This window comes from Notolepis coatsorum (assembly GCF_963971535.1).
Source record: "Notolepis coatsorum genome assembly, chromosome: 6".
Lineage (NCBI taxonomy): Eukaryota > Metazoa > Chordata > Actinopteri > Aulopiformes > Paralepididae > Notolepis > Notolepis coatsorum.
Genome location: NC_140170.1, coordinates 102,214,451 through 102,235,848, shown reverse-complemented (window position 1 = coordinate 102,235,848; position 21,398 = coordinate 102,214,451).

Genomic DNA, 21,398 nt, shown 5'->3' with positions numbered 1-21,398 from the left:
GAAGGTGAGGAAGGAGCAGAGATCATGGAGAGAGTGTGTTATACTGAGTTTGTGAGGTGAGAGGTAGTTGAATGGAGAGGTTAGAGCGAGAAGGTGTTTGTGGTACTGGACCCTGGACTGGCTGAGATACCCCGTTGTGAAACTGACCCTGGACCCGACGACAAACCTTGAGTATTGAACATTCCCTTTTTGTACGAGAGCCTGGAACGTGTTTTGACCCTGGACTGTAATTTGACTACTCTATTGCCCATCGGACCTGTACTGTTGATCAATAAATACCATTGTTTATTGAAATTGTGCTTGTGTGGACATTGGAATTGTTTGTTTTGGTCCGTGTCGAGTCTGAACACCACAAGGCTTGTCACAGTGTGTACGTATACCATTATATACAGTATGTACCCCTCTACATGTACAATTGTGCATGTATACTATATTTTACCCATCTACATGTGCATGTATACTATTTATGTGCCCCTCTACATGTGTATGTATACACATACATGTGGATGTATACCACTATATCTGTACTCTACATGTGTATATATACCACTATATCTGTACCGCTCTATATTGGTATGTATACCTATCTGTACCACTCTACATGTGCATGTATACCACTATATATGTACCACTATGTGCATGTATACCACTATATCTGTACTTTACATGTGTATATATACCACTATATCTGTACCGCTCTATATTGGTATGTATACCTATCTGTACCACTCTACATGTGCATGTATACCACTATATATGTACCACTACATGTGCATGTATACCACTATATCTGTACCCCTCTACATGTGTATGTATACCACTATATCTGTAACCCTCTATGGCAGGGGTGGGCAATTATTTTTCCCAGGGGGGCCGAATGAGCAACTGAAAATATGTTGGAGGGCCGGGCCAAAATTCCAAACTCAATTATGCATAATATACATTTTATTTCTATATAAAAAGCAGTAAATGGCATTGTTTTGACCCCTGGTAAGAGTGTATGTTATTATTTGGCAATTGAAAGGTGAGGTTAGCTTTCAAAAGTATCATTTATTCAAATAGAATTTATTTCCAAAATGATAAACAAAATGTGAAACATTAATGTATTATATCATGTATATAATATTGTATTTTGTGTGGACTCCAGACATAATAGCTGCTGCTTCTGCAACAGCTAATGGATTGATTGATTGAAAACTTTATTAACCGAATGCAGAATGGGTACAATACAGCTCAATACATACAATTGTTAAGGGGATGCAGACCAGAGAAAGACTTTCATCTTGTTTACATCAGGGTCCCCCATTTTCAATTAATCGTAACATATATGACATACATGACATACAGATAGACAGTACTGCTACATCTATACATTTATGACATACCAGATTTGCAAATACAGTACTGTTTGTGATACAAAAAGAGTCCAGAAAAAAAGTATATACATTTGGCGTAGAAACTGTACATTGGATTGGGTAGGTGGGGGTGGGGGGGAGTACACTGTACATTGGAGGTGGTTGGGTGGGTTGGGGGGGGGGGGGGGGGGTTGGGTAGGAGTGGGGGGGGGGGGGGTGGGTAGGAGGGGTGGGTGGGGGACACTGTACAACTATACAAACAAAACTGTACATTGGAATATTGACAAGACCATACTTGGTAATTTACTGTACATTGGAGGGGGTTGTGTTAGGACATTTACAGGGGCCAGTTTCGGATTGCAGTCTCCTGTAGGTGTTTTTTGAGAGTGTTTTTGAAAGTGGGTAGTGATTCACATTCCTTTACAGCTTTGGGTAGGGCGTTCCACATTGATGTGGCATAATTGCGAAACGTGTTTAGTCCCTTGTTTGAGCCAAATCTGGGTTTAACATGATTTGTGGAGCTCCCTTTGGTGTTGTGATCGTGGTATTCACTGACCTTTGGGAAGTATTTTGACTTGGTCGTGTAGTGTATCTTGTAGACCAGGCCCATTGCAAGTTGCTGTACTCTGTCGTCTACTCTAAGCCATCCTAGGTTGTCAAAGTGGGCAGGGGTGAGGTGGGTTCTAGGAGTAAGGTTAAGCAGTAGTCTGACCAGTTTGTTTTGAGATGTTTGTAATTTTGTTTTTAGCGCCTTTGAGGTGCTTTGGTACCATGAGGTGCAAGCATAGTCGTAGTACCCTTGAATGAGTGCTCCTGCCAGAGTCTTCAGGGTATTCTTGTTTACCAGTGAGGAGATCCGGTACAAGAATCGAGTTCGTTGGTTGACTTTTTTTATTACATTGGATGCCATTTTGTCACAGGAAAGATTTGCCTCTAGGATGGAACCCAGGTAGGTAATATCTTCTTTCCTTGTGACAATATTGTCACCCACTGTAACTGAGAAGCCGTCGGTCTTGCTGAGTTTGTTATTTGAACCGAAGAGAATGGACTCTGTTTTGCCCATGTGTAATGATAGTTTGTTATCAGCGAGCCATATGCAGATTTTGCCTAGTTCTGAGCTGAGGGTTTTTTCAACCTGTAACTTGTTCTTGTCAGAGACCAGCAGGGCTGAGTCGTCCGCAAACAGGAACAAGTTGCAGTCACAAGCTGACCTAGTATGCTTCCTTGTGGAACACCACAGCTTACTGTGAGGGGGGGGGGGGGGTAGGGTACCGTTTACCTCCACCATCTGCTCTCTCCCCTCCAGGTAGGATTGCATCCAGCTCACTGATAGACTATCAAAACCAATTGCTTTTAGCTTGTCAATCAGAATGGTGTGATTGACAGTGTCGAAGGCCTTTTGTAGGTCCAGCATGACCATGCCGCAGTATTTGCCCGCGTCCACCTCTTGTTTGATGTGGTCGTTTAAATAGAGAAGGCATGTGTCAGTGGAGTGGGATGTTCTGAAGCCAGATTGGAATTCGTAGATTAGATTTTTTTCCGCAAGGTATTTTTCGACCTGTTCGTATACAATTTTTTCCATGCCTTTCGAGATGGAGGTAAGGATAGAAACAGGGCGGTAGTTTCCTGGGTCTAATTTACTGCCTTTTTTGTGCAGAGGGGTCACTCTCGCAATTTTGAAGTCCTTGGGGACGTGTCCCTGTTTTATGGAGAGGTTTATTATGTGTGTGATGACTGGGGTGATGGCGGCTGCTGAGTCTCTGAGGAATTTGGAGGGGATGTTGTCATGGCCAGTGGCCTTGTTAGGTTGGAGGGCGCTCAGTTTTTTGAGTACCTCATCTGTTGTTACCGTTTCCAGTTTGAAGTCTTTGTGGACCCCTAGGTTCTTGTAGTATGCTACTATGTGTTCTACCCCATAATGCCCTGAGTGGGAGGGTAGTTTGTTTACCAGTGTTGTGGCTATGTTTGTGAAGAAACTATTTAAGTAATTGGCTACATCCAGCTTTTCTGTGATGAGCGTGTTGTCCGTCTTTATGTTTATGTTTGAGAATCTGGTTTTAAGTTTTTTACTGCAGCCTAGTTGGTTATTGAGTAATTTCCAAAGTTCACGTGGTTTGTTTTTGTTTTCCTCGGTTTTGTCATTGATGAAATTTTTTTTTGCTGTTTTGATCATGGAGTTTACATAATTTCTTAGTTTGTTTCTTTCCAGTTTGAGTTCAGTCACGTGGGCTTGGAGTTCACTGCTCGTGCTTATGGTAAGCTTTGACTGACTTTTACGAAACTCAGAGCATTTTTTGTCTCTGGTTTTCATAGCGGTCAGTATTTCAGCGTGCATCCACGGCTCCGCGCGATTTTTTACCCTGGTGGTTCTTAAGGGGGCCATGTTGTTTAGTATCGTTGGAAATTTGGTTTTGAAGCCAAGCCATGTTTCTTCAACCAGTGTACCATTGAGCTCATCTGACCAGTCCAGACCCTCCAGTTCAAGGTTAAAGGCCTCGCTAGAGTAGGTTTTGAGGTCTCTAGATGTGACTGTTTTGTGACAGCCAGCCTTTTGTTTTAGCTTTTTGCGGGTACAGAATATCATATAATGATCACTTAACCCGCATGCTATAACCCCTTTATTGGCGATCTTGGACTTGTCAGAGGTCAGGATGAGGTCAATGGTAGTCCGAGTTGACTCACATACACGTGTGGGTTTCGTGATTAGCTGGCTGAGGCCGTGCAGATCACAAAACCTATTGTAGGATTTGAAGACGGGTGCATCTTTTTGTTGCATATCCGTGTTCCAATCCCCAATAAGAATAATTTCTGCATCCTCAGCTCCAGCTAAGCACGCATCCAACACATCATAAAAGCCATTTTGGTCTGGCGGTCTGTAAATTGTGCCGACTAGAACAGATTTAGCCCTTTCAAATAGAATTGGGGGTCCAATAACATACAGTATGGTATGATCGTAAATATAGAACAATAATGAATTACAATATTGTGTTTTTATGGCTGTGACGTATTAGCCGCTGTTATGGCGCATATAACTGGGGAAATGATGAGTCGTGTTTTGCAATTCCTCCCCCCAACCACTAAGTGGTGGTAAAGAACTACGTTTTTCAATTGAAATAATCTTCTAATGAAGATTCTAGCTTTGACTTTGAGCCTGAATATTTTCTCGATTAAATCCGATAGGTCTCTTGTGTATTGGGACTTCTCTCTGGATTTGTATACTCTGCATACCTATAGATAGAGGTTTAAGCACAACAGCAGGCTACCGTATGAAAAAAGGAATCCCATATCAGTGTTATTGCCATCTGCTGCCGTCATGAGGTCATTGCAAGGCTGTATTGCCAGATCCCTACACACAGGCAGCCGTAGAAATATTCTGAACTGATTATTTGCATCTTCCTACACAGACACAGAGTTGAAAGATACAAGAGACAAATTATTTATGAACTAAACTTCATTATCCTAAAATGTATATAACATTATAGATTGGGAGAACAAACATACATGTTATGCGACATATCTGGTCAACTGGGGCTAGGCTATAATTTATTATCCTGCGGCTGTATCATTCGATTATATTCAAATGTATTGTCATTATACAGCACAAGTAGGCTACAGACAGTACAACAACGACATGTTAGTATTAGCAAGGTTACACTATCGACCCGAAGACATTCGAGATATATAATCAACAGGCGTTCTCAAGCAACCTCAGGCCAACAAACTATCTGGGTAATAAATAGAGCTGGGAGCTGCGTCAAAGTGCGGTGGTTTACGGTAAAACGGGTAGGCCTACATTTTAAACAACTGACCATGTGATTTCACCGATGTTTGTAAACATGCGTCAGCCACATGTGATTGTGACGAAGAGGACAGAGTTTACAGTCCTCTGGCCAACCAGCGAGCGGGGGAGTGTCAGGGGCGGGGCTCGCGTGTTGCGCTATGGAAACATCGATGGGGATCCAGATCCAGTAATAATAATGTGTGGGGCGCTTCAAGATTGAAAATCATGACAATAGGCTGAAACGAAACAGGTGACCGAGCACCCAGTTAAGACGTGATGGTCTTACTGGGAATGGATGGGACGCTGTGGGACGAGAAGGAAACTGGTTTGTTGGGATAAACAAGTAAGTAATTTGTTTTATTATAGGACAACCTTAGCCTACGCATTTTACGTAGATCATTCCACAATGATAATTCACAATTGCGGCTCTGTTGTGATGAAAGGTAAGGATAAAAGTGAAAAAGTGAATCGTTCCATTTGCGTTTATATAGGATACAATGGAAATAGTCTATTAGGAGGTTATAACCACTTTATTCACAACTATTTCATCATTGGTATTACAACAGGTAAATATGACTGCGTCAGAGATCCCTTTAGCGAGACGCGCGACAAGCAAAATGAAAGCCAGTGGGAATTTCCACTGCATTGGGTAATAATAACCTGCAGTGCGTGCCATTAAAATGTTCCGAGATTATTACGAGTTGTTTGATTTCTTTATTGAAATGTGATGTAAACAAAGCGTGGACACGGCGGGCGGGGAGATGGCGTGTGAAGGGACTCGGGAGAGCCAGGAATAGGATGCTGCGCATGAGATGGATAGTGCGTAATCCTGTTGTAGAAGAGGGACGATGTTACGCAGTTCATATAATATTGACACAATCACTTAATACCTCGTGGCCTCCTTTTTCTGTGTTATCACACACAAATCAATAGACTGTTTTACATACAAAAGGATATGCCCTCAATATAACTGGCCATTTAATGCATGCATCTTTGTTATTGTTATTCTGATAAATAAGGATGTATAGTTTGTAATGTGATGTGAATGGCTATGTCTAATATATATTGCTAGTATAACATTTTAGGTATCAAATTGGGTATTGCAACATGGATCAGAGTGAATCTAAATTATAGTGCGCACTTGATATGATGTAAACAAATCATACTTTACAAACATAGGGGGTGCTGTTGAGTAAAGTCTCCCAGGACTATCATCTAGTCCAGTGTTTACATAGATCTTATCATCCAATGCTCAATGTTTTCTCAATGAATCTCTGACATACAGTAGACACAACGCAGTGACTATGTATGTACCGTAAAAATTAATGTTCCTAGATAAGCCAGGAGATTTTCACCACTCGAACTGCAGCACAAAGAGAGAGAGAGGCCTTCCTCGGAGTTGGCATGCCCGTGAGAGGGAGTCATTTAGCAGGCATGTCTCTCTTTGGTTGAGCAGGTAATCTAATATACACCTGCCAGAGAACCCTGCTCACAATAGGACCCTGACACGCCTGTTGTGATGTCGCTGTTGTTGACTGCGCCGCTGCCATTGACCTCTCCTACCTTCCTGGAGACCTGGGGCAGGGAAGGTGGAGAGATGCAACATCACCTCCCATTGCTTCAGAAGTGAAAAAGACACGCAGGAGGAGGGCCAGGTTCCGTCCTGCCAAGTGAATCTGTTCAGTCAACGGGTGAATCAGCAGTGTTCTTCATGACAATAAACAACTCTGGCAAGGAATCGAGAGAGAGAGAGAGAGAGAGAGAGAGAGAGAGAGAGAGAGAGAGAGAGAGAGAGAGAGAGAGGGAGAGAGAGAGAGAGAGAGAGAGAGAGAGAGAGAGGAGGGGCATGTGTTAGACCGACAATTTGTCTTGTAAATAGAAACTTGATTCTTGAGGGAACACGATGACGATAGTGTTGAAATAAAGGTAGAAGGCTCGTGCGTTGGTCGGTTCAGGAATGGCTTCACAGCAAGGCAGCTGTTGTCCTGCTGTGTTCTATTAAAATACAAAGTATTTTACTTTGGACAAGTAGAACTTCTCTACCCAACGGAAATAGTCATTATTAGTCCTAATAAACCACAATATTTGTATTGAGATACTAACGGCCCTTCAGAGATGGTGGCATGTCCTCAGAGATCCTAATGTTTACAGCATCTTCTTGTTCACTGACCAGTAAAACAGCTGAACATTCACAGTCCAGGAACCAAGTGACCTCAATAGCTGTTCTTTTTCCATGTACTTCATTGATGAACACTGTCTCTCAACTCAAATAAACAGAGGAGCACAATGCAAGCAGGTTGTGAGCGAACTCTCTGCTTTCATGGTGCACAACAAACAAAAAAAAAGATTTAAAAAGAATACAATGATGTTGTTATTGAGGACCAAAATAAACCAAACCCTGCACTTTCCACCGAACCTAATTAAATTCAAGAGATGTTATCAGAGCAAGTTGTAGCACCTGTCAAGCGCCTGTCTGTGTGTCCCGTCTGTTTTTGTGTACACTGTGGGGTACATTTCAGTCGGGTTGTACAGACAGGATCTTGACCCCATTGACTTTGCGTTCGCTTGTGGCTAACTAGCTGGAGCACGTACGAGGAACAGAAGGAGAAAGGACTAATCGACATCAACATCACCAGTAACCCTTTCACTACCACACTACCAAATGGTTAACCCGTTCACTGCGACAATACAGAAGGTTAACCCTTTCACTGCCACACGACAAAGGGTTAACCCTTTCACTACCACACTACAGAAGGTTAACCCTTTACTATCACACTACAGACGGTTAGTAGGAAATAGGACTAGGGTTCCAAACATCGGAACGGTCCCTTTAATGTTTCCCCACCACGGGGTCGCGGCATCGCCTGTAGTAGCTGACACTGGGTGACCTCCGACCTCCTGGAGGAAACAACAAGCAACCCAGTGCAAAACAGATGCCTCCTACACAGAGATTACAGAATAGGAGCTGGTGGCACTGGCACAGTGCAGCGAAATGACAGTGCTAAAATTAAACCCCCAGCACTGCTCGGCTTGCCTGATGATGGTGTATTAATAGATGGGGGGGGGGAGCAGTGTTCGCTCACAGCAGGTATCATTAGTGGCTATAGGCACCTAAAGTGCTACAACAGAGAAAAAACAAACTCTTGCGCTAATGTGATATACTGCAGGCCCTTGTGTTACTATTCAAAACCTACCATCTTATTAGAGTCCTTATTGTCAAGTCTCTCATTTGTCTGCATCTGTGTCTAGATATGCTCTTCAATTTCCAAATGTCTTGTCTAGTGAAACCTTCCTATGTGGAAAGAGAGACAATTAGAGAGTGAGAGAGAGATAGAGAGAGCTTCTGAGTCTTTACAATAGTAATTATTTTCCTTATCTTACTGTACATAAAAGGCCACAACCATAATCATCCATGGGGTTCACATTTCCTTACAGGCAGAGCAAGAGGCAGAACAGAGCACATAGGTTGTAAGCCAACTCTTCAGTCAATAGCCGCTCCATCCAACCTTACCGTCCCTAACAGATAGGCCGAACACAGTGTTAGACGTATCATCAACCCGTATCAGGTTGTTATCAGGCTATCATCTCTCATATAATATCTCAGTCTGTTGCCCCCTGTGGGCCGCAGGGAAGACGCAGAGAATAGATGTGGAAATCAATGTAGCTGAATATCGATTGAGGAGTGAGGAAATTGACCAGCGGTAAAGCAATACAAGAGGAAACCAAAGCATGGAAGGACTAATCGCTACTTAGTTATTGTTGATAATATGCATGGTTCTCTTTGCCCGGGACAAATGTAAATGGTGCATTTACAGATGGTTAGAAAACACATTATCTCAATGAGTTTTCCCCTCTCACTCCTGATAAATTAGGACCTGTAATCTGTAAGAGGATTAACCACCTACTACTTTTACACGTCTACACATCAGGCACGCACCCCCCCCCCCCCCTCCTTCACACTCACACTCACACACACACACACACACACACACACACACACACACACACACACACACACACACACACGCACACACACACACACATAGGACATTTTACATCGGGAGCCAATGCAAATGAGTTAGCTCAGAATGATCCAAGCCTGTGGCTTTCCCTGTGACATGCCCTGGTCACTAACACTATGTACAGCCTTCTACTAACCTCATATCCTTGTGAATCATGGGATATGTTGTGTTACCACCGTCTACAATCAGAAACACTTCATCTCATCGTTGGATAAACATACACAGTTTCCCCCTCTACTTATCTCAAAAGCATTTTCACAAATTATTTATAATTGCAAAAGCTCTTCCGCTTGTCTTCCCCGGATTCCGTATTTTAAAGAGGCTTCAACGCTATTATAGCCTCATGCACGCTATTATAGCCTCATGCACTTAATAGCCTACGAGGGCTTCACAGCCTCATGCTGAGTTTTTGTTTTGGTCTGGCAGAGAGAACGATGCGCCTTTAAAAAAGGAACTAGACGGTCAGGTGACTAGGTCAGCAGAAACAAACTTGGCTCCGAGGCAGAAAACTGCAAGCGGCAGACGGAGAGAGAGCGAGAGAGAGGGGGGGGGGGGGGGGGGTAGAGTGAGAGAACGAGTGAGAGAAAAAGAGAGCAGCGGAAGAGTTCTCGAACATCAATTTCTTAGTGAGGGGGACACGTGATAATGGCAAAAACAAGGGGAATCGAGAGAGAGAGAGAGAGAGAAAGGAGGAGATGTGTTGTGGCCCTTAAACCTCACCGACGTCTCCTTGAGTCCCTCAGGAAGCTGACACTCTATTCATCCAAATAGAAGAGACAACAGCACTATTGATGTTGAGCATGTCTCCGTCGTCTGACTGAACGCCTTTGTCAATAGCAAACACAGTAGTAGAACTGATGCACCAACTGTTACTATAGGAACCAAGGGAGACGGTGACGAGGAGGATGTGGCTGTGAGAGACGGGAATACTGTGGATGAGAGACACAGAGGTTTTGGATTACTTGCTGAACTTCGTGTCCACAGGACACTATATTCTCTTGGACATTGACTAGGCAGGATAATACTACCATTATTGATGACTAGTGTACAAAATAGAGCGAGATGTCTTTTCCTTTTTCGACCACGTTTTGTTTGGTTCGTGTGTGCATAATGAACCGCCGTTGTTTCGTTGAGACACATGTTATTTGTCACCTGCCACGTTTCTTCTCTTCACACCTACAGTTCGTCCCCGGTTGGACCATAGATACAACAGCGTTCCTGAGGGAGAGACCAGAGAGAAGACACCAGGAGCCTGTCATACAGTAGATTATCTGCAGGAAGTCTGCAGGAAGACTTCGACGTCGTTGGTAGGAAATAGGATTTTGCTGTTTTTTATTTTTTTCACTGCTACAGTATCATGGGTTCATCTCTGAGGTCACAGCCAGCTGCGGCACCCATTCTGCTCTCCTGTCCTGCTGGCCAGGCCAGTTCCTGGCTGAGCGGTGCACTACTAATGCCAAGAAACAAGCTGCTGTGTCATTGTGAGAGACGTAGGCTGTGACGCAGCGGACCTCCTTGTTTCTTTTATGGGCTGTGTGCCAGCAGGTCTTTGGTCCTTTGGATTGGTTGAGTCTCTCTCTCTCGTTCACTCTTTTTTTCTCTCTCCCTTTAATTCTCCTCTTTCACTCTTCTAACCTCTCCCTGTAATACCTGTGTTTCCCTGACAATACAGGATACAGCTGGATCCACAGGATGCCAGACGAGTTACCAATGTATGCTATTATCAACCCCCAACTATAGCTCGATACTGACTAAAATGTACCTCAATATGATTGTTTTTGGAGTTGGTAACAATGTTGATTGTATTTGCTCTCAAGGTAACCAGTTCCCGAGGCCTCGTTTGACCTGTTGCTTCTCCACAAGACAACCAGGAGGGTTGATGGCGCCGGTACAAGGTAATCAAATCTTCTCTCCTCCATTTTATACAAGGCTTGAAATCAAGGTTAGCTTTTAAAACAACAAGCTAACAAGCTTAGCTCTTGAAAGGCAGTTAGTGCAAAGGAGCCTTTCGATTGACTTGCAGAGTTATATCCTACCTAGTGTTTTGTATTCCAACTAGAGTCATCTATTTAGGATAGATACATGGCTCTGGTCCCATCTACATTTTGGTATTCTATGATCAGCGATAACTTAAGACATATCTAAGTTTGGCAATGGAACTTATTCTTAGTATGGTGGGAGGCAGAGGGTTTCAGTAACATAATCATTGAAATGGTAACAGTAGCATCGACTGCCATTTTGATTTATAGTGCATCTTCAGAGATGCAAGTTCAGAGTTCAGAGAGTTAAGAAAAAAATCACACTGAATCAAATGTAAACCTTTACTCAATGTAAGATGTATTTACAGTTTAGTCCACTCAATATGAAACATAAATGCAATAATTTGAACAGAAACATGTTACTGGCAGTCTTCTGAAATAATAAAGCATGGCGGAGAAAAAAAAGTGAATCAACCCCCACCCCACCCCTAGTCGGTTATCCATCTTGCAAATGAATACAACTTGTTGAAAGTAATTGTATTTTTCCCCCCTCATACAGAAGCAAACATGGCTCCGGAATTTAGACTTCCATCACTTTCCTCTCCTGGAAACTGGTTTCAGATGGTGTTTTAGAGTATGTAAACACATCTAGCACCATTTGAAATCAGTGTTCTCGAGCTGGAAAACGCTTCAAGGATAACAGCATACAACTCTCACCAAGTTGCTAAACAAAACATATTACAGTTTCTTTTTTTTTTTAAACTTTGGCCATTCCCCTGGCTCTTTTATACGTTTATCGCATTTATTCTGGTCAAGGACGACCGACAGAAACAGGCCGAAAGGGTTCAGATGGGGGGGAAGACACTCTGGGAAAGGCACGGCTGCAGTCCGGGACTCGAACTCGCTAAACCCCAGATCCGTGACGAGCACGGCCGTCCACGGCGCCGAAACAGCGCTCGCGGTACGCGGTGAGCTACTGGAGCTCCCCCATATTACAGTTTCTATCAGCAACTGTTTCCATTATCATGACACATGCGGGCATTATTATGTAGGGTAATTCAGTATTCACTGATGGAAATATCAAATCATAGAACACAGTTGCTCTCCATCCATTCTTGCGATGGCCTGCCTTCCCATGACCATGAAAGGAGGACGACACGTTAACTCCAGCCTCATTAGTGGCCATTACCCCTCTTACCAAGGCTGACCGTTTTCCTCTGGTGTTCAGAGTTTTCACCATGTCTAGCACCATTTGAAATCGGTTACAATGTGGAGGGAATATCACCACAGACACACCGATGATGTGAAACATACAAATACTGCCACGGCTGCCACCTACAGCAATGTGCTACTTCATAGTACCACAAGATGGCAACCTTGTACAGCCATCAATGCAGTATCTGCTTCCTCAGAGTAGAAATGTATGCCTCAAGTCTAAGAGACTCAACTTGGAACCATAATATGTACGCTGTTTCCTTTTCTCTTGCAATTCTTACATTGTGTCTCCATCCTTGGACCTGACTACAAAGGAGGAGTTTAGCTATAGTTCATCAAAGAGAAGCTGGCTATACTCAGTCCTTGCTCCACAATGGTGGAACAAACTTCCCATCACAGTTAGGACAGCCGAAACCCAACCAATCTTTTGCTGTCGACTAAAAATACACTTCTTCAATCAATATCTAAAATGAAAGAAGAAAAAACGAACCTTCTTACTGTCTTCTACTATCATGCACTCTTCCACTAAACAATTTTCCTTGTCTATATTACTACTATACTAATATGTCTCTACTACTATGCACTCAACACTGCAGCACCCAAGTTCCAGTACTGTTTGATGAACATTGTTACTCAGCTGTAAGAGTTGTACCCTTCCTGCTGACTTGTCGTACAGAACTTTTCAGTCACTTTGGATAAAAGCATCAGCGAAATGACAAAATGTAAATGTAGTCCAACACAGGGTTGTTGTGCTCCAATGGTCCAGAGCCCATATGAACCGACCCAGTGCTGCTCTGTACATACTGTAGGTACAGAACTTTCTTGGGTTGTGGATGTAACGACCATAGACACTACAGAATTCTACTGCTCAAAACATATCAAATTGGGTCCTTGAGTACTGAGGTTAATGAATGTAACAACAATATTTATTTTAATATAGAAACATACAGTTGCCTATAGGTTCTCTCTCAACACAAACGCACCACATGACCTACATGGGCATGATTAACAGTATTCAAACAAGGGTAGCTATTTTTATGTGCCGTGTTCTGGTCACACCATTAAACTCAAAGAATCCGTAACCAACGGTCTCCTCCTTTTCATTCTTGTTATCGGGTAACATTTTGGCTTCGTAATTCTTTTCATGTTTTTAGCATTATATCAGAATAGCACTGCACAAGACCGAAGCAGACTACAGAGTGGCACGTTCAGCCGAACGCACAATTGGAGGGGGGCTTCCCACTCTCCAGAACATTTACAGCAAGCGGTGCAGGGGTAAGGCTAAGAGAATTATCAAGGACTCCAGCCACCCAAACAACTGCCTCTTTGAACTGCTGCGGTCAGGCAAGCGATACCGGAGTCTCATGGCAAGCACAGAAAGACTCAGAAGAAGCTTCTATCCCCAGGCCATCAGGTTGCTCAACGAACAATAACACTATGCAACAACCATCAAATGCACTCACAACACACATCCACACGTACACACTCACTTTAAACAAACAACACACTGCAGCACCAACTCTCCACACTTTAGAACACCTAAAGACACTTTATATTTATTGGTAAAGGATTTGCACTACAACCCATACCTCAGTACACCTTACTGTAAATTGTACCTAAATTGTACCTCATCCCATTTCTGCTTTGCACTATATAGTATTGTATATTAGTATATTGCATAGTATATTGTATGGTAACTCAGTTACTTCTATTCTGCATCGAACATTGTACATAATGTATATACTGAACACTGTGTCTATGTACGTGACTTCTATTTTTACATGCTATACTATTTAATTTTATTTCATACTTATCTTTTGTCTAGCACAGTCTCTGGAGCGTAACAGAAAGAAGCATTTTGTATAAAAGTATTCTGTACTTCTGTATGACAACTATTAAAGAAACTTGAATAATGTCATGTTTGGTGAAGATTGTGCATGAATTGTATTTATGGACCTAACGGGGTGGACGAGTTTGAGTTCTGACTAGTGATCAACATTTTACGTAGGAGTGACAATTGAAGCTTACCTCAGTTTGCACAAATTAATTCCAGCAGAAATGTTTTTTTTGGCACTTCCTGAATATGGTCCCAATGGAATTGTAGTATTTTTGGGAAGGAAAGAAAGTACATACTAACAGTGTGGAAGATGACTTCAGGGACACACAGTAAACACAACTTTAAAACTTTTCACCTGATTTATATGTATGATTAGAGGCAATTTAGCCTAGTCTATAACATAATTAAATAATATTTTGAGGTTTTTATAATTTCATCGTTCTTGTGGAAGTTGATTACTTTGCACTGAAGACATCATGACATTTAATGCATCTATAAAAAGGTACAAAATTGTATTATCTCTGTTTAAAGATCCCCTGCATGTTTGTAACACTTTAAAATGTTGTATATTGAATAACAATTTGTTTTGTATGGATTTTTCAGCAAATATGTTCAATAAACTACTGAAAATGGTTTAACAGCGTCCCAACACCTTTGACCTCACTGAAAATGTAAGGATCTATGAACATGTCAGTGTACTGTACCATCTAGTATGTCAGCTGTACCATCTAGTCTGTCAGCTGTACCATCTAGTCTACCAGCTGTACCATCTAGTCCAGGGGTTCCCAAACTTTTCAGGCCGGGACCCAGAAAATAAGGCGTCAGAGAGCCGCGGCCCAATGCACATCGTCAGGCTTTTTTTTTAATTCTTTTTTGCCAGGCGACCGATTTTTTAAGCCAAATATCACTTCAATCCTATTAAGTTAGTTCAAGTTAGTTATTCATTTATATGTGCTATTTAAGAGAGGGCTAACTTGTTGCAAAATAATAATGATAATAACAATAGCCTCATTAAAATACTATTGTTGCTTCAGTTGTTTTCAGCGTTTTATGTGCATAATCTGTTATTTAGTTTGAAATGTTCGTTGAAATAAGTAGATTTTTCGTTTTTGTTTATTTATTAAGTTAATATAAAACCATATAGTCACATTTTAGAATACAATAGAATAGAATTTTAGAATAAAACTAGAAACACTGTCCTGGCCTGCTTCTAAGTTCAGTGGCCTGACATTTTTTTTTTTTTTTAATCATCTCGCGGCCCTCCCGTGGCTGCTCGCGGCCCACCTTTGGGTCGCGACCCCGACTTTGGGAACCACTGATCTAGTCTGTCAGCTGTACCATCTAGTTAGTCTGTCAGCTGTACCATCTAGTTAGTATGTCAGCTGTACCGTCTAGTCTGTCAGCTGTACCATCTAGTTTGTCAGCTGTACCATCTAGTCTGTCAACTGTACCATCTAGTCTAGATGTGATCCCGATGGGGGGGGGGGGGGGGGGGGGGTTGGTGTGTACATACAGTATATGTATTCATTGTATGTATGTATCTGTCATGTTTCACTGTTTTGTGGATTTCTTTTTAAAATAAACACATAAATAAATAAACATGTACTATAGTATATCTTGACATGTATGTTGAACATCTCTACATGTACAGTCACTAGTCCAGACACCCACCAGGGAGAGGATATAATGAAACAAAGATGATTTCCAGGGAAGACCCTTTCCCGATTCTGAAAGATAGCAGTCCATACTTTAAGAGGGTACAACCACTAATAAGCTACCAGTCAGCAAGGGCTATCTATCATATCAAAATATAATGTAGGGATGCATAGGAATAGAAAAATCACAACTAGAATTTGCCCACCCAGATGGTACTGATTAGATTAGTCAAATGTCTGGTTTTGGCCCATGGACTATATAAGATTATTATTTAATTTCCACGCCTGCAGTGAGTCACAGGGAGTTCCTTAAAAATCATTGGACATCATCCATTTTTCATTGCATTCATTGCCCCACCCTGTCTGATACACTGGGTGGTGTGGTGTGTGACCAGTAGTGTAACATCCCACTGGTTCACGGACTGTTCTCCCCTGCTCCACCTCTCCCCTCCCATCCCTGTATGTTTGTTCCTTGTATTTCTGTCCCTTAGTGTTCTTTCCCTTTTCTCTCTCTTGCTCTTCATGTTCCCCTGTTAGTTTGTGTTTACTTTTTCCCCTCTTCCAGTTGTCACTGAGGTTTTGTTTTGTTAGTTTTGTTTCCCTTGTTCCGTTTATTAGTCTTGTCATTAAAACCGGACTTGCTGCCGTCTCCACTTGTCTGCTATTGCGTCCTTCGTACACCACCACCCCGTGACAAGTAGGGCCCACTAGTCTCTCTGGTTGCTTCATAGAGCCTCCCTTTCTTTTATTTTTTTTTATTATCTTTTCCCCCCTTCTTTTTCCGTTTTTCTCCCCTCCCAATGTTAGTCGTTATGCCAATTCCCAATCCCCTTCCTGGTTGTTGCGCACTCTACCCCCTACCGTCGGTCCGGGAGGGCGGAGACTATCACATGCTTCCTCTGACACATGTGTACCCAGCCCACCGCTTCTTTTCACCTGGCAGCACCAATAGCCTCCAGCTGCAACCGCGGAGCGAGCCCCTCACTAGTGACTAGGCGCTGTGGCAGCCACAGAGAGCGGACGTTTCTCTTAAGGGTTAGGTAACGGGAGCGTGCATGCACGTGGTGTCATTAGCGTGCGTGCAACCACTTTTGATATCAGCAACGCAACACTGGTTAGGTTTAGGCCCTCATCTAAGAGGTTAAGGTTAGAGTGACAGTCAGGGCTGGTAATCCTTCCTGTAACAAAGCAACATAGGCCCTCAACCATAGAGGTTAGGGTTGGGGAAGTATTTTACTGTATTGTACCCATTCTGAAATCTGTTAATAAAGTTTTCAATCAATCAATTCCTGGCCGCGCCGCGACCCTCTCTCCAACGTCTCAACCGAGCTTGGTCAAGGGGGAGGGGCTAGGCCCAATGTGGAGTGACGTCAATCAGCGCTAACTTCCATACTCTCTGCCTCGCCACAGCGCCTAGTGAGGGGCTCCCTCCGCGGTTGCAGCTGGAGGCTACTCGGCAGCGCGGACTCTCACTGGGAGAGTGTAACGTGTGGAAGGTCACACTACCTCTCTTAGATCCTTCCCTTGCTGTGCAGGCACCCCGACCGAACTGTAGGAGTCGCTGTTTACAACGACCAGGACCCACCCTCGCCGGGTTTCCCACCCGCTAACACTGCCAATTGTGTTAGTATGGACGGTCGGCCAACCCAGAAGCGTAAAGATTTTCCCTAGCGCACTTTCAGTTCCGCGTTCGGCGATCTGATTGGCCACTGACGTTTCTCTCAGCACCAATCGCGTTACGCCTAGTTCTATCACTGGTTAGGCTTGGCGACTCTTTCGAAGTTGGTTAAGGTTAGAGTTTGGTTTAGAGCAGGGCGATAGACCACCAGCCCTGATTCCAAACTCTAACCTTAACCAACTTCGAAAGAGTCGCCAAGCTTAACCAGTGATAGAACTAGGCGTTAGCTAGCTAGCAGGCTGTTAGAGGCAGAACTAGGCGTAACGCGATTGGCGCTGAGAGAAACGTCAGTGGCCAATCAGATCGTGGAACCCGAACGCGGAACTGAAAGTGCGTTAGAGGAAATATTTACGCAACCCGGAAGCACCATAGCTGGATTCGATCCCACTGTCTCTGTGGTGGTAGACAGACGCTTAGTCCGCTGCGCTACCCGGCCGCCCAGAGCCTCCCTTTCTGACCTCAGCAGAGTTTGGAATAGTGAAATGACTCAAGTAAGAGCAGACTGGTACAAAAGCTATTACTCTAGTACTTATCTTATCGTATTTGGCATGTCCAAAAAGAACTCCCTTCCAAAATCCCAAGACTAATATTAACTTATTTTGGTTCAAGATTCAAGATGCAAGAGGTTTATTCATCACATACATACATACATACATACATACATACATACATACATACATACATACATACATACATACATACATACATACATACATACATACATACATACTACATACATACATACATACATACATACATACATACATACATACATACATACATACATACATACATACATACATACATACATACATACATACATACATACATACATACATACATACATACATACATACATACATACACAAGACATATAGTGAAATGAAGGTGGCCATGCCCGCTTCGATTGTGCAAAAAATACAAATAATAATAGAATAAAATAGAATAGAAATAAAATAGACATGATAAAAGTACTAAGATAAAATACAAAAGGTAATGAGTCCTATGTACACTATTATACAATATAGTATACAGTTATACTCTATGTCACTATGCTATCCTAACTATGGTGTGGTCCTTCCAAATCTCAGTCTAATCAATCATTATCCAAAAACAGTTTGAGGAAGTCAATATAATTTGAGTGAGGTAAACATAAAGGTCTTCCCCTTGCAAATGGCTGATCCCATTGTACTCAGCTCAACACCAGAGAGACAAAAAGCAAGTGAATATCAGGAAGGCAGCAGGACCGGACGGCATCCCCGGCCGCGTCCTAAAAGTCTGTGCCGACCAACTGGCCCCGGTATTCACTGACATCTTTAACCTGTTCTTAGAACAGGCTGTCATCCCCACCTGTCTGAAGAAGTCCACCATCATCCCTGTACCCAAAAAATCTACGCCCGCTTGCCTCAACGACTACCGCCCTGTAGCTCTCACCTCCATAGCCATGAAGTGCTTTGAGAAGCTAGTGAAGGGCTACATCTGTTCCTCCCTTCCCATCAACCTGGACCCCCTGCAATTTGCATACCGCCCTAACAGGTCCACGGAGGACGCCATAGCCCGCTGCACACAGGCAGGGGAACTATGTGAGAATGCTGTTCATCGACTACAGCTCAGCATTCAATACCATAGTCCCCTCCAAACTCATAGCCAAGCTCAGGGACCTGGGCTTGAACTATGACCTCTGCCAGTGGGTCTTGGACTTCCTGACGGGCAGACCCCAGGTGGTAAGAGCAGGCAACTGCACCTCCTCATCCATCACGCTCAACATAGGGGCCCCCCAGGGCTGTGTTCTAAGCCCCCTCCTCTACTCCCTGTACACACATGACTGTGTGGCACAGCGGAACAACAACACAATCATCAAATTTGCTGATGACACAGTAGTGGTGGGCCTGATCTCTGCCAACGACGAGAGGGCCTACCTGGAAGAGGTAGAGAATCTGTCACAGTGGTAACGCTGCCGCTTGCCTGCCGCGTTTGCGGCAAAAGGGGGTGGGGGGTTGCGGCCAATCAGAGAAAAGCTGAACACAAGTTGGTTGCCTTTAATATTCACGCTGTCAGGAGAACTGCCTCTCCCTGAACGTCAGCAAAACAAAAGAGATGATTGTGGACTTCAGGAGGTCGGGGGTCAGGGACTACAGCCCCCTCAGCATCGACGGGGCACCGGTTGAGAGAGTGAACAGTTTTAAGTACCTTGGAGCCCACATATCCGAGGACTTGAGTACCACACACATTGACAGTGTTGTGAAGAAGGCACGACAACGCCTCTACTTCCTCAGGCGCCTAAGGAAGTTCCAAGTCAGTCAGAAGATCCTTAAGAACTTCTACTCATGTACAATAGAGAGCATCCTGACTGGCAATATCACCTCCTGGTTTGGGAATAGCACCGCACAAGACCGAAGCAGACTACAGAGAGTGGCACGTTCAGCCGAACGCACAATTGGAGGGGGGCTTCCCACTCTCCAAGACATTTACAACAAGCGGTGCAGGGGTAAGGCTAAGAGAATTATTAAGGACTCCAGCCACCCAAACAACTGCCTCTTTGAACTGCTGCAGTCAGGCAAGCGATACCGGAGTCTCATGGCAAGCACAGAAAGACTCAGAAGAAGCTTCTATCCCCAGGCCATCAGGTTGCTCAACGAACAATAACACTATGCAACAACCATCAAATGCACTAACAACACACACATCCATACGCACACACTCACTTTAAACAAACAACACACTGCAGCACCCACTCTCCACACTTTAGAACACCTAGACACACTTTATATTTATTGGTAAAGGATTTGCACTACAACCCATACCTCAGTACACCTTACTGTAAATTGTACCTCATCCCATTTCTGCTTTGCACTATATAGTATTGTATATTAGTATATTGCATAGTATATTGTATATTGTACGGTAACTCAGTTACTCTATTCTGCATCGAACATTGTACATATGTATATACTGAACACTGTGTCTACGTACGTGACTTCTATTTTTACTTCTATTTTTACATGCTATACTATTTTATTTTATACTCATCTTTTGTCTAGCACAGTCTCTGGAGCGTAACAGAAAGAAGCATTTTGTATAAAAGTATTCTGTACTTCTGTATGACAACTATTAAAGAAACTTAAAACTTGAAACTAGTGGACCTCCGAAGGAACAGGATGTCACCAATCCAAGTTAAAGTGGAATATGTTTTTCCTGCACCCAGGACAGTTCAGTCAGTATTTCTCTCCTAAAAGTAGAATGGGGCAACAGTGGCTCAGGAGGTAGAGCGGTCATCTGGTAATCGGATGGTTAACGGTTCGATACCGGCTCCTCCCGGCAGAGTGTCCTTGAGCAAGACACTTAACCCCTAACTGCTCTGGATGAGCAGGTTGGCACCTTGCATGGTTGCCTCCATCTTTGGTGTGTGAATGTCTGAGTGAATGGGTGAATGTGAGGCATACGTTGTAAAGAGCTTTGGATATACGTTTATTTAGAATTCAGAGAGAGAGAGAGAGAGAGAGAGAGAGAGAGAGAGAGAGAGAGAGAGAGAGAGAGAGAGAGAGAGAGAGAGAGAGAGAGAGAGAGAGAGAGAGAAAGAGAGAGACAGAGAGAGCCCTTCAATCACTGATGTAAAATCTGGGGCTGATCCAGGGAAATATTTAAGAGGTAACTGGCACTGAAAAGGATCGCTGATAGGGCCGGTCAGTTCCAAGTGGGTGGAAGAAGAGTCGATACATCAGAATTGAGTGAATGGAAAACTCCACATTGTGATACAGGGAGGACACCCAGCCTGTTTCCTGGCTGTCACAGCTCAAGTTTTATCGCTTCCTGGTATGAGCGATAAATGGCTCAACTGACAGCAGGATGTTCTGCCGATATAGCTAATGAAGATGG